This window comes from Vanacampus margaritifer, chromosome 1 (genome assembly GCF_051991255.1).
Source record: "Vanacampus margaritifer isolate UIUO_Vmar chromosome 1, RoL_Vmar_1.0, whole genome shotgun sequence".
Classification (NCBI taxonomy): domain Eukaryota; kingdom Metazoa; phylum Chordata; class Actinopteri; order Syngnathiformes; family Syngnathidae; genus Vanacampus; species Vanacampus margaritifer.
The window spans coordinates 46,260,955-46,276,230 of record NC_135432.1 but is presented as its reverse complement, the minus strand read 5'-3'; the positions used below and the strand labels follow the sequence as shown (position 1 = coordinate 46,276,230).

Below are 15,276 nucleotides of genomic sequence, written 5' to 3'. Positions count from 1 at the left end.
AAACTGATCTCAGTCTTTGCACATTTTTTTTCTTCCAAAATATTTAATGTATTTACAAAAAAATAAAAAATAAATCTTAGATGCTCAGGTTATTAAATGTTTAGGGGAAAAAAATGTTTAACATTTATTGGAGTATGATTTTCATTCAATATTCTCAATAAATCCAAATGTAATCATTATTTAAGTACACATTTATTTTCTCACATTTAAGTACAGTGTTGTTTGAACTGTGCTTAATGTTGCAGTGGCCTACAATAATAAGTTTTAATAAGTTTTTAAAAACACTTGGGTCCACTATGCTATTGTATTAAGATGCTGATCTAAATGGTGGAACTTGTAGAGTGTCATTTTTTGTCTCTATACCCCTATATATTGCACATGCAATTTTATCAATACATTTTGTCATGATTACTGCATTATTCCATTCAACTGCAGTTGCAACTGAAGACGACAATTACGTCAAGTAAATCAGTGCTGTGTTTATATAGGCAAATGTGCACACTTGACGACACATGAAAATGAATCGGGTTACGAAACACAGTCCAGTGTCCACGTATCTGTAATGCTCTTCTACCTTTTTGCACATTACCCGGTCCCTCTGCGAACTTGTCCGACTTCCCGCTCGTGAAAGCATCTGATTAACCTTCTTTTACACACTTAACCAAAAATGTTAGCATATTCCCCCTGTCAAAGCCAGGCAACGTTGCTAAACCATGAAGATTTGCCTCATGCCTGAGACTGATTATTGTCACTTTTTTTTGCCAAAGGACATGGTCATTACAGAGCCACAAAGTCGGCTGATTCACAGTGACAATAAAAGCTGCTGTAACTTGACCCAGATGATCTGATCTTCTCAAAATTTCACACATTTGATGAGAGTCCAGGCCTGAAGATATCTACAAACTTATTTTTAACCATTGTGGAGGTGCTGTGAAATTCTGTTGCTGTGGAAACACATTTACATGGAGCCTTTTTAGTTATTCTGATTGGAATCATTCCAAATGAAGATCTGTGGTCACCTGTTTACATGTGACATGATCCATTCCGATCTGCTGTTTACATGCTCAGATCAGCCCTGCGGAAGCCATGCGATACACGGACATCGATCACGTTATTTATAAAGATGGAGCTCATTTGTCATTTAGCACAGTAATTGTGATAGTTTTAACACTTTTATTGAAGCAACATCTTGATACAAACAAGTTGTAAATACGTTTACTCAATTTAATGTAAACCCAACTATTGTTTGTGTTAGAATAAATGTACATAAGTTATCCCATATTTACTCTTATAGTATTGCAAAGCATGACTCATTCTCTTGCAGCTGCAGAACAGGAACTGTGCCCTTATCACAAGATAAGGACTGTAAAATACAATTCATTAATCCATATGGAGATGTATGTCAAAATAGGCCTGAATAGAAAGAAATTCGGATGTGTATTGCCAAAGATTTGAAAATGTGTTGGTAGTATTATAATAGTATGATATGTTGACTGTACAGAATTCAAAGATCTGGAATGGCAGAGTAAGAAATATATATTAAAAAAAAGTTAAAAAAAGAAAAGTTTTTACCATAACAACAACATAAGTCATTAATCACTACTGTCTCTCTTCGACTAGCCATGTTGAATTTACTTTGTCTCCGTCCACCGCTAATGTTTACTACTGGCTTCCGCACGTCACTTCTTTGACCTTATCGCAAGACTGACACACACACAAAAAAAGAAGTGAAAACTTTTTTTTCAGAAACCCGACTGTCTTATTTTGCAACAGAAGAATGAATTATGAAATGTTGGGTTTGCCATTTTTGAAATGTTGACTCCGTGAAGTGTCATGAAAATGTTCCATTGCAGTGGCAGATTTTCCACTTAACCTTCATGTGTGTGCACATTTTGACAGTTGTCAGCTAGGTAACATTTCTTTTGATGTGTTCATCTGATGATGTGTTCATCTGTACGTGAACTTAGAATCTAAGTTAACATAGGATCTAAATTTATTCTGATCATTCTTAACCAAAAATCAACCCAAGGCTGGTAAAGTTTCGCCCTAGTTTCTGTGTAACTCGATACCGGAATCCCTGGTTGGTAGGTGACCGAGCCCACCTATAAAGGTAAGTTTCCTGCTTGTACATTCTTACATACTTTGTTTTTTTTCCCTCTGACTCTTCTCCTTCACACTGCTGGCTTCAGCTCCCCTGCTCCGTGGGGGGTCCATGCTTCATCTGGCTCTGCCGAGGGCTAGTCCACAACGACCCTTGCCATCGCACAGCGACAGGTTTTGGGTCCCTGCAAAGGCTAAACGGATCGCAGCGCTAACAGCGGTGTTCTGAGGCCCCCAACCAAAAAGGCCTTTCCACAGCCAACAGACCTTTCCCCGCTGTGAGGCTCAGCTGCTTACTCTCTCTCTCTTCATCTTTTTCTTCAAACGACCCTCCAATCCAGGCTTTCCGCGTCTCGGACTAACACCAGACCATTTGTAAGTCTAACTTCGCAGACATTAACCAGATTGTACAAATTGGTGCCTCCAAGGTTAAATGTGGGTCCCATGTTGGTTTGATTAGGAAATCCATCACCTCGTTCAAGACTGTTTCTCCTTTCCTGTTTTTGTTTTTCTTTTTTTTCTTTCTTTTTTCATCATTTTAGTTCTTTTTTTATTTCATAACACAGTAGTTAGAGTTTTGTTTCTTTTAAGTTCCAAGTAGATTTTCCCACATAGGTTAGAAAATAAACGTGCATGAAATCAAAACCTGACTGCTTAAAACCTGATTGTGTTTCATCAAATTATGGTTCTCATTTGTTGTCCTGATAAAACTTTCAAAAATAGATGTGGTCCTCCGAGATTCTGATTCAAAATTAATTTAAATGTTAAATCTGGGTCTCCTTCAATTAATGAGTGAATTGATTATTAATTCAAAAATGAACAATTAATGATTTAATAATTAATTGGACCGATTTCCCTTACACCCCTGTCTGTCTGGTCATGTTTGCCCCGCCTCAGAACTGCGCTTCATTGCGAATAGATTCACTCACTGGTAAAGCGATGAGTCTGGTTTCCAGCCGAGCCCGGTTGTACGATTCACTTAGATCTACAAAAAGTTGGAGGCATATGAAACAGTCCAAGACCTACAAAAAAAAAGTATGTTGGGAGAAATAAGTTAAATCCAACAGGGAGATTTTAGATTTACTTTCAAATTTTGCCCCATTTTTGGCCTATAGGGGTTACATTTTAAAGAACTCCTCCAAAAGATTTTATCTGATTGACTTGAATCTATGGGTGTTCCCTCTAAAGATGAAAAGTAAAAGTTTTACTTTGCCACATGCTGTTGCTTTGCCAAGAAACAGTCCGCTAATTTGGGAGGTCTAAACACGCATGAAATTTTGAATTCAGGACTGGCACAAAACAAAAAATCCATATGTAAAGGTTTATTCTGCCATTTTCAAAAAAATGTAATTCCTATTTGCCAGTACCCCAATGTGCAAATACCCCAAAGTGGCCAGGGCTGTGAGGGCCCTTACAGTTTTAATTATTATTACAATTATTGTTGTACACTAATTTTTGCTCCATTTATAGCACTTTGGATGAAGTGGAGGTTGTTTTAAAATGCTCTATTAATCAAGTTGATGAATTGAGTTATTCCCCCTCACTCATTAATTTATTTATTTATTTATTAATGAATTAATGTACATGTTTCCTCTTTTCCCCCCCAGTCCATATCAGGTGAGCTTGATACGAGTGAAAGTTAGTAAAATAAGTTACAGGTTGCTCAAAATAGAGCAGCAAGAATTGTGTTGGGTTGCCCATATTGAACAAATGTGATAACAATGCATGATAACTTGGCTTGGTTAACAGTGTAACGAATATTGCCCGTCACCCTCAATTTTTTTCATTTTATGTGCCTTTTTAAACATTTCCCCCTGGGGAATGTGTGTGCGTGTCTTAACTCTGTGTTTTCAGTTCAAAAAGACTCTTTGAGTTTCCCCCCAGCAGGGACTGGACTTCGTTTTATAACCCCCAGGAAACGCATATTACAGCTCCGACAGATCTGAAATCCTGTCTGAGAAGCAGTCCCCAGACCAAATTTTATGGTCTGGCCTATCCACAGGAATTAGCCATGTGGGTTTTTTTTTTAAACAATGCCCCTTGGAAGTTGTATGGTACAACAGTGCCCTCCAGCGGCCACTATCGGTTATCCTCAAGAATCCTGCCGCTCCTAATTAATCTGAAGTATTCTCTCTATGTATCTATCTCTATGTACTTGACTGACATCAAGTAACTCCTGTTGTTTATCCTTGTACACAACCTGTATGTCTATCTCAAACGAATGATGTGTGTAATTTCTGTAGCCACTTAAGTTTAGCTAATTAGTAAGCTTAGCGGATTCAATAACTTTATGGTCGCGGTAATGTTTGAAATGTGTTCAGAATGATAAATTAAGCATCTGGCTTGTCAATTCTGATCCAAAAATTATCAAATACTATCCTAAAAGCTTGGTTACAGTCGACCAAGTCTGCTTCATGCGCACGAAAGGGCCGAGACTACCTGGCCCCCTTTGACTACGGCCCCGCCCCCTGCTGACACAGTTTTAAAACTAGCGCGCGAAGGAATTTCTCTCTCTTTACCTGGAACTCTTTTCCTGAATTCTCTTCCCCATGAACTGCTCAGGGGCTCTCTTTTCCTGAACTCTCCTTCGCCCTATGAACTGCTCAAGGACTCTCCCGTTCCTGCAACTCCTCCACCCTCTCTCCACCTGTTATACATTATTAAAATTTTTAATACTTTATTTCATATATTAACCATTGTTATACATGATTAACATTTTAATTCTTTATATTAACCATGTTGAAATGTTTTATAGATGTGAAGTAGGTAAAGTAGTTTTGAACTCAGTATAATTTGACCTTAAACTGGGACACATTGTTTGGTCTAGAAGTTCCTTCTCTGTGCGAAAAGACATTTCTGTTCGTGAGAGAGAGCGCACACTCATATAACTATGTTACATTAGGAGCTGTTGAGTTCAACTTGTTTGTGAGATTTTGTTATGGGAGAAAGTACTGAGAAGTGCCTTGAAAGTATATTTTGACTAGAGACGAATACAGCTGTATCTGTGTGCTGAGAAGTCTGTTTTTCAACCTGTATTTTTACATTATATAACACATTTACTTATTCATGAGGGGCGGAGTTGGAGACAGTGTTCTTACAATTTGGTTGTAATAAAGTGTGGGCTCTTCAAAAGAGGAGGGGCATTATTGATCTGAAACTGTTTGAGTTTGATTCAATGATGTAACGGAGATCTCCGGAATAAGTCAGCCTGCGCAGGAACTCTGTTCATTTCTTGTCCCACAATTTGATTTATTGGACACGCAAAAGTATGGATTTTTAATATACCTTCTTCAGATGGTGACGACCTGGCGACAAAGACATTTGACGGTTGTGGCGTTCGCGGACGGTTTGAATTCCTGGCGCCATATTAATTGAGGTAAGTGGACAAATTATCCACGTTTAAGGAATTCTTTCTGTTTGGGAACGTTCCGGCCGGCATACGTTTTGTAAATAACTAAATCGAAGGTGGGATTTGTGTGAACAGAGGTATAAGTTTAAGTTGTTTGGTTGTATGGAGTCCATGATTGTGGATTTTCCTACGGTATTTGAAGTATACACATATGTGGTGACGAGCAATATTTATGAAAATGCTGTCACGTTGGATTGTACGCGATCGCTCGGAAGTCAGTTTGAGAAGCATTTTGTTTTTACAAACGATAGATACGTAGATAATTGATTTAAAGTCTATGTATATGCGTTTAAGTTGTTTAAGTTGTTTAAGTTGAGAGGAAGTCAGTTTGAGAAGCATTTTGTTTTTACAATTTTGTTTTTACAAACGATAGGTACCTAGATAATTGATTTAAAGTCTATGTATATGTGTTTAAGTTGAGAGGAAGTCAGTTTGAAAAGCATTTTGTTTTTACAAACGGTAGATTCTTGGGTAATTAGAAATGATCCTTGAATAAAAGAAAGTCAGCGATAGACACAGCAGGAAGTACGACTGCTGTTATGTAATTGGGACAAGCTCAACTTATAGAAGTCAGATTGACATAAAACGTATTTAATACGCCGCTTTAAGATTAATCGCTAGGTCTTCGAATAATTGGTTATTTATATTCTTAGACAAGATATATTTGCTCAACTTGTGGAAGTCAGTTTGACATAAGCAGATTTGATACACCGCTTTTAGATCAAACGCTAGGTCTTTGAATATTCGGTTATTAAAATTCTTAGACAAGACTGTTCAGCTGAGGAAAGAACAGTTATCCGGATTTTATATGTTTTGGTATGTCGTAAAAAGCGACATATCATGTCAGTATGTCTGTTCGTATGTGTGTGTATAAAATCTGACGTCACGGTAAATCTTAAAGTGACCGCGATGAGATAGGGTGTTGACTAATTCTGTTATAAGTGAGGCGTCACTGCATTTATAAATATTAATACGACTTAACTACGATAATCTACAATATAATACAATATAATATAATATAATATAATATAATAAGCTACAAAATACGGTAGTCAATAATTAAGAGGAAACATGGATGCTCTATTCGAACGCGAAACAGAATGGTTTGACCCAAATGAACTTCCGTTGAATTTGGACGGGATTACGCTAGTCAAACAAGTTGGTAACGCATGCGCAGTCGCTATTGGAGTTTTACCTACAAAACAAAGACGTGAAATAAAAAAAGAATTGCATGACTGGATGCACGAATGCTGTTGAAAAGGTTATTTTCCGCCGTTACAATCTGAAATATGTCTAATCTCTTTGATGAAGAACGTTGAACTTGCGTGTGTGAAAAAACGTCATGAGCTAGATGAACTGGTACGAGACACGTCTGTAATTTCTTCGAGTGGAAGAAAGGCCAGAAATGATCGAAAACTTGTTGACAAGATGATGAATAATGCTAGAATACTAGCTTTAGGTATTTTTGTGAAGTTATAACCATTTATATAACTTTAATAAAGTAATAATGTTGGGGCTACGGTGCGCTTTTATTCTGAAGGACTAAATGATTTTCCGCTAGACGTAACTAAAGCTTCTAGGTTATATAATCGACCGTCGAATAATGATATAAAATGTATTTAATATTGAACGACGGGACTTGAATTTATTGTGGAAAAGGTTAGTTTATTCGAATGAGATGTGTCATTTGTTCGGTGGTTTTGGGGGCGGCAGTTTGGCTGTGGATGTGTGTGAACGCCGACCACTGATTGAAAGAGTGTTGGAGCTATATGTATTTTATATAGAGGAAATTCCCGGACGTAGCTTTAAGAAAAGTGTATTAAATAATGATTAATGCTGAAATGTTGCTTTGCAAATAAAACAACTATATAATACAAATTTACGTAATAAAATAAATGAAACCGTTTAATAAACGCTGAACAGGATAAATTAATTAGACGGTAAAATTACTAATATATTTTCTAACGCTAAAACCGCAAGCGTCTGCGTTAAATAATTGAACGACATTACATAAATTGTTGCCGTAACTGATTTTATAAGCCCCTTATATAAATTTCTTAAGCACTAATGTTGAATACTTAATCTAGCTTCACGAGTGCAAATACGTCATATTTAAAATTGTGTTTAATACAAAACAAACGAATATTAATACGCAAATAACATAGACAAGTATAGTGTTAAAATATTGTAAAATTTCAATGCATATCTTACGCTTATTGAACATAAATAACTGTAAGACTGATTGTAGTTGCTATGACTCTAGCTGACCGCCAGATGTCACCCTTTTTCCAAATTAAAATTGATAACAGCCTTAAAACATTTACAAATAGAGAATACAATTTTTCTATAAAAGTCAAGTTGTTAAATGTGTCATTGTTGCTTTTGTATGTGCGTTAATTAAATTTGCTTTTGAAGTTTAATGAGAAAATATATATTTAACTTTTTTGGATTGTTATTAGATGAAATATTTCAGCCATATTTTCGCATAATAATAATAATAATAATAATAATAATAATAATAACTAAAAATGAATAATTTGGATAGCAACTAATGTGGAATATTTTGTTATAAGATGATTTTCTTTCCCTTATAATTATTCTTGTGCGTGAGAACATTATTTAATTTTGAATATATTTTTAGAATCAGGAGCCACACCCATTAAAGACGGAATTCCCAACAAGTGCCTTATCTCCCGTCCTGGGGATGAAGTAATGTGTTAATTATAATTTAAAAATGAGTTTTTTCACATGTTTATAAATAGAAAAATAATTTTTAATCTCTCCTGAATATATTTAACCTTTGAATTCGACATTTGAAGTCCCATTTCAGAGTTTGGAGCAGGCCTTGCGAGTCCTGGAAGACTGGATTCCATGGGGGAAGCCATCTGGAAGAATCACATTTTGACATAATTTGAGGTGCTAGGTAATTAAAATAATTTCTACCTTGATGTTCGACCAAAGGCTGACTTTACGGGCTGCGGCCTCCATTGAGAAATATTAATTGAAAACTGCACACTTATTAATAGACTCGGTATTATATTTGTAAATTGTTAGAGTCATCCTAAATATTATTTATGAAGATATGCAAAACATATTAAATTAAATATCGTAAACCATAACAAATATTGACATATAATTAGCAATTATTTAAAATTGTAAACTTTCATTGTTTTAATTATTTTTATTTTTTATTATTTTTTTATTTTTTAAATTTTTTGAATTTTTTTTTAAATAAAGGAAGATTTTGTTTTTTAATATTTACTGTCATGTTATAACCTAAATACTGTTGGGGCAGATTTTAATGTTTTCAGTCGCGTGAGGGTCATTGGTCGGGGTCATTATTTCAAAACAAGGTCAACTGGACCGATACAAGCGGGACACAGATCTCATCAAAACAAAACCCCCACCAACAAAGAAACTGCAACTGCTACCACCAGCCGAGGGCCGTGATGCGGCCATCATCACAAAAATATACCTGACTCCACCTGCTCGGGCTGCCACCTGATGGAGAGCAGAGGTTCCTGGCGCCACCTGGTGGAAAGTTTCCACAATGACTGCACCCTGAACTCACATGCAAAAGTCTTAAATGAAAAAACTGCTCCACTACGATGGTGACTCCACCCCCACCAACAATGTTTTCTTGAGTTAGTGATACCAGACCATATGATGTGATACTGGCTGTTTACACTGCACTCTATATTTTTGACAGATATAAGGTTATAAGTAAACATTAATATTATTACTTATTAATATAAGTAAAACATTTCGTAAATATAACGAACTGATTGACAACACTCTATACACACAGATTTATTATATTTTAAAACTTTTGATGTTTATTTTGATTTGATTTGTTTATCTCTGTCTATTTTAAAACAGTCAGTTTTTTGGACAAACATCAACAAAAGGGGGACTAGCAAGCTTAATGGTAAAATATTAAAATTAAGGGCAACTTCATGTATTAATAATAATTGATGGATTGGCTGAAAACTGAGATTCTTTGTAAAATTCATTGGCTTAAGCTACAATATTTTTATAGTACAAAAGATAATACTGGTAAATTTCGTCTGGTTTCAGAAATTGAAAACAGCTAATGGGAATAAGGATAAGGAAAATTTATTTCAATCTTAAATATATTTTCCGTTATTTGACGCTTGTTAAATTTGGTTTTCTAACATTTTCCCAAATTCTCTTTTGAAATTTAAATAGTTGCTTGGGACGCATTGTCGAATTTACTGGTTAAATGTAAAATTTCCCCCTCTTTTTTAAACAAAAACGCAAGCAAAATTTATTTACTGCAAAACTTTATATATTAGTCTGAAAAATTTCTCTAAAGCGATTTTTTCAGATGGGGTAATTATTGGTCGGTCTGGGTATATCGTTGCGAAGGACACAAACAGTCCATGTTGAATTAAAATAAATATAAAATTAAAAGTTAGTCTTAATGTGATAATTATAGATAGTCCGTGAGAATGAATTTTACAGGAGGACAATTGGGGATTTCCTTGACCATGGAGAAGGAGTAACTTTTGGCAGAGACGACGAAAATAAGGTGAATATGTTACATTTCTATTTTTCCCTGGGGCCCCGGGGTTAGATATTAATTTTTGATTTTATTTGTTGGCAAAAGTTGCATTTATTCAATGGCTGGAAGCACATTCATGCCATATCTATAACAGTAAATATTATAATAAAACATTCCAATAATCATTACACTGTAAACAAAATTGGCCTCGTCAGATTTGAATTGGCTAAGATTTTCATTTTTACATTAATGAATGTGCTTAGGTCATTAAAGTCAGCCAAAGGCTGGATTCTAATTGAATGTCACAACAAACAGAATTTTTTCCCACAGGACAGGCCTACAGAACTTTACTAACATTTACTAACTCCAAACTAATAACACTACCAGATGCTCTTTCAAAAAGAAGAGATGTGAATAAATGTTTATTAGTGACTAATGAAAATGTCCTGCGCCCAGATGAGGTGATGGAAAGGTCAATCTGGTCCAGTCCACGGGGCACCTGGTTCCACATCTTGCCTATCAGACCGGCCGGGGGGTCCGCCTTCTACTCAACCCCCACCTTCAGGAGCGAGCCACCAGACGAGACAACTGAAAAACCGGTCAACTGCTTCCAGGAGCCACCTGATGAATCAACAGAGAAACCAGTCGACTGCTTCCAGTGTCAGCTGACGAGCTGAGGATTACTGAATGAAGATTTTAATTCTTTATATTAACCATGTTGAAATGTTTTATAGATGTGAAGTAGGTAAAGTAGTTTTGAACTCAGTATAATTTGACCTTAAGCTGGGACACATTGTTTGGTCTAGAAGTTCCTTCTCTGTGCGAAAAGACATTTCTGTTCGTGAGAGAGAGCGCACACTCATATAACTATGTTACATTAGGAGCTGTTGAGTTCAACTTGTTTGTGAGATTTTGTTATGGGAGAAAGTACTGAGAAGTGCCTTGAAAGTATATTTTGACTAGAGACGAATACAGCTGTATCTGTGTGCTGAGAAGTCTGTTTTTCAACCTGTATTTTTCCATTATATAACACATTTACTTATTCATGAGGGGCGGAGTTGGAGACAGTGTTCTTGCAATTTGGTTGTAATAAAGTGTGGGCTCTTCAAAAGAAGAGGGGCATTATTGATCTGAAACTGTTTGAGTTTGATTCAATGATGTAACGGAGATCTCCGGAATAAGTCATCCTGCGCAGGAACTCTGTTCATTTCTTGTCCCACAATTTGATTTATTGGACACGCAAAAGTATGGATTTTTAATATACCTTCTTCACACCTCACGTCTAGCCCCATGAACTTTTCCTGATCATCGCGAGAAACGTGGTCGCTGAGGGTGATCAAACGGCTTCTTCCTTCGAGCCACAACGCGCATCCCAAAGCGCGCATCAAGCAAGGACTGCAAACATCCTGCGCGTCCACAAAGTGCACGTGTTTGTTCCAGCCGTGAGTCACAAGGACCTGCGAACTGCCTTCACGCCGCGCGCGCACCACGCCACCAACCGGAGACTCCCGGGCAGCATTCCAGCTGGACGTGCGCTAGCCAAGGGGTGCAGTATTCCAGCATTTAACCGAGGATCGACGCTCGAGTCTCTCTCTCTCTCTCCCGTGCGACTGAACCAGTCCGTGAGTTGCGCCTGCATTGGAATCCGACCATATACTACTGGTGCAACGCTTTTATTCAAACATAAAAGAATTGACAGGTCAAACGTTTCCATCTTCATCCCCCTACCTTTTTCATCTACCCTTTTTTTTTTTTTTTTTAAATCTTAGTTAGTTAGGTTGTAAGTTTTCTTTTTATCTTTGATTCGCCTTTTTGTTCCGTTTCATTAACAGGTCATGCTGTGACTGATCTGTGTGTTTACTAAATAAATTTGTTGTCTAGAAATTCAATTTCTGCCAATTTGTGTTTACTGAGTGGATTAGTAATTATTTTGTGAAAGCAAAAAACTCAATGATTAACTAAAGTAGCAACTTCAGATTATGAATACTTGATAATAGTATTTTTATCGTTTATTTTGCTCCTACAAACAAGCAAAGTCAACGTGGGTTGCTGAGGAAATTACAACTCACCTCAGTACCGTCTAAATTTCTCATAAGCCAATACGGCAACCCAAATAATCGCTACAACAGTTAAATGCAGATTTACGTATTTCTTTATAACATTTATTAGGAATATTATTAAACATCTAGATTAAACATAAACAAAAATGCCAGAAATGATTGATTAATAATTATATAATGAATTAATTAATTATAATATATGTATTATGGAAAAGGTTGTCTTTTTTTCCTTCCGGATTTTCATGGTTATGGCACATGTCAGGTTAAGGAAGCAAACTGTGTATTGCCTTCATGTAGAACAAATCAAAAGCAGCAAACTATTTTATCGAGCCATGGTTGCATGGAATTCATAAACTGGATTTCTGTTATTAGAAAATAACAAGAGAAGGTTTGAAAATAAGTTGAAACTTATTTTGTTTACACAATAATTAATTAATTTGAGACTATATACGTATGTGAGCAGTGTGACAATGAGCTTAAAGGCACTGTCCAACGTTTTGACTCAGAAATAAACACTTCTTAAATACAGGATGTTTAAACATGAACTTCTCAATCTACATCTCTGGGCTTCAGTTGATGTGTGGTGGTGATTTTGCCCTCACTCAAACCCCCCCAGTATATACAGTATATGTGTGTGTGTGTGTGTGTGTGTTGGTTACTCCAAAATCTAAGTTATTTCTTTGTAGTACACCAGTACAGGACATCGAAAATGATTTTAGTGTTGTTCTGATATAACTTTGTACGAATATATGTTTCCCTCTCAAATCATTATTTTGATTCCCTGCCCTGCAAGCTATTTTGCAAGTTATAAGGGAGCTTTATACATTGTCTGCACAGTCCTAAAGTTTATTAAATAATATAATTTCAATAATTTAGATTTGATATATAAATCGTGTGTATGTGCATTGTAAGGAGCGTTGTGTATGATTCTTACTGCTTTTTTCTGGAGTACTATCAAGGGGTGTAGGTGGCTTATATAGGTATTCCCCCAAATTTCAGTACAATCGGTCAAGCAAGGCAGGATCAGCGCACAATAAATGATTTGAAGGGCCCTCTGATTTAACATATTTTGGACTCTAAAATGAATAGAAATACTTCTAGCTAGTTTTTTTTTTAGTTGACTTATATGAGTATTCCATGTTAACAAGTCATCGATTATTATTCCCAGTACCTTGTGTTCTCTAACACGTTCGATATTCACATTGCTGACTTAAATGTTACTAAATGTGACTAAAAAATTTTTTACCAAATAACATACATTTTATCTTGTTAAGACGTAGTGACAGTTTGTTTGCATCAAACCATTGTTGCAGCTTGTACAATTCTTCGTTTACACTTTGGGCCAGCTCGTTTAAATCCTCACCTGCACAAAAAATATTTGTATCATCAGCAAAGAGTACCATTTTTAAGACACTAGAGACATTGCATAAGTCATTTATGTATAGTATAAACAATTTAGGACCCAAAACTGAGCCCTGGGGTACACCACATGTGGCTTTGAGTCTATTTGACATGCTCCCTCCGATTGTCACATATTGATATCTTTTAGATGAATAGCTTTGTGTCCAGTCTAAATTTACACCTCTAATTCCGATTCTTTCTAATTTTTAAAATAATATTTCATGATTTACTGTATCCAGGAAAATTCCAATAGAGTATAGCTTGTCCAGTGGAATGATTTTTCCTAAAGCCATACTGACTGTTGTTTAATAATTTGTGCTTTGTTATAAATTTATCAAGCCTATCATTAAAAAGTTTTTCCAAGATTTTTGACAATTGTGGCAATATTGAAATGGGTCTGTAATTGCCAAATTCGTGTAAATCTCCTCCTTCATTAATGGGACAATTTTAGCAATTTTCATCTTGTTTGGGAACATCCCAGTCATAAATGAGAGGTTGCATATGTAAGTTAGGGGCTGTAGATCATGACCGATAGATAGAAAAAAACTTCTACAAAAATCTATTTGCGACTTCTTCCAAATTTACTATTTTCTCATTATTAGCATAAAAATAGTCAGGATAAAATGGCTTGGACTTTTTTTTCTTAATAATCTCATTCATGATTTTCCATCACAGCAAGTATAATTTTTGTTGTCCTCCAACAATTTAGTATACAGTTTTTTTTACAGATTCTTAAAATCGCATTTAGTCTATTACAATATTTCTTGCAACTAGCTTCTGCGTGTTTTGTTTTTTGGTTAATAAATATCCTTTATAAGTTATTCTTTTTTCTACAAGCATTTATAAGAGACTTGGTCATCCATGTTTATTTTTTTAGGATTTTGTTTGATAGGAAATATCTTTACTGGACAAATGTTTATCATAAATTTGTTCAAATTTGTTTATGAAACAGCCATACGCTGTATTCACATCCATTGCATCATAGACACAATTCCAGTTTTGAGTTAACAAATCATTTCTAAATGCATTAATATTTCGATCTGACCTAAGCCTCCTATAAAATGTCTGTGTTTGACTGATGTTATTTCTGTGATGCCATACATAGTTAGTGAAAATCGGGAGGTGATCAGTAATGTCATTAATCAGTAGACCGCTCTGAGTCTCATTTAGCATGACAGATTTTCAACCTTAGTCGACATATTGTTTAATAAGTCACACTTGATGTTGTTGTCCACAAACAGGGCGACTCATCCTCTACCTTTGCCAGTTCTGTTCATGCATACCATATTGTATCCATGGAAATCGAAGTCGGATCCTTTGTTATCTTTCATCCATGTTCAGAAACAGCCATAATGTTGAATTTCTTGTCAAACTTTTGTAAATAATCCTTGATGTGTTCAAAGTTTGTGTAGAGACTCCTGATGTTGAAATGGATTAAAGAGAGTTTATCACCTGATCATCGAAAGAACAATCCTCAAATTGGTCATCTAGATTCAGATGGGATGAGAGTATAGTCAGTTGATTGGGCCATATTTAATTTTCACAAGCCACCAGCTCTTCCACGCTTTTGATCACTTTTGTTTTGAAGAGGATTTTGCAGTTTGCAGTCCAGGTCACCACAATTTTTCCACCCTTCTTCAATCGACGTGCCTTTGTTGCGATTTCAGCATTCTTTTTGGTGAAGTATTCATTCAGATAAACATCTCAACTTTGAGCCCTGCTTGGGGAGAGCAATTTTGCTCTTTCTGTTGTTGAGCTTCATGAGGACCATTGGTGGTTTT

At 35.8% G+C, this 15,276-nt stretch overlaps 1 protein-coding gene across 4 annotated transcripts in view; it reads right to left on the bottom strand.

Annotated features, from left to right (window-relative positions):
• gja10a (gap junction protein alpha 10 a) overlaps positions 1–15,276 on the bottom strand; it is a 50,680-nt gene that overhangs the window by 10,083 nt on the left and 25,321 nt on the right. The window contains exon 2 of one of the 4 annotated variants that reach the window (XM_077555376.1): positions 13,353–13,457. The exons of the other annotated variants lie outside the window; for them this stretch is intronic. The gene's annotated coding sequence lies outside the window, so the exon portion shown is untranslated. The remainder of the gene's footprint in view (positions 1–13,352; positions 13,458–15,276) is intronic. 4 annotated transcript variants of the gene reach the window in all.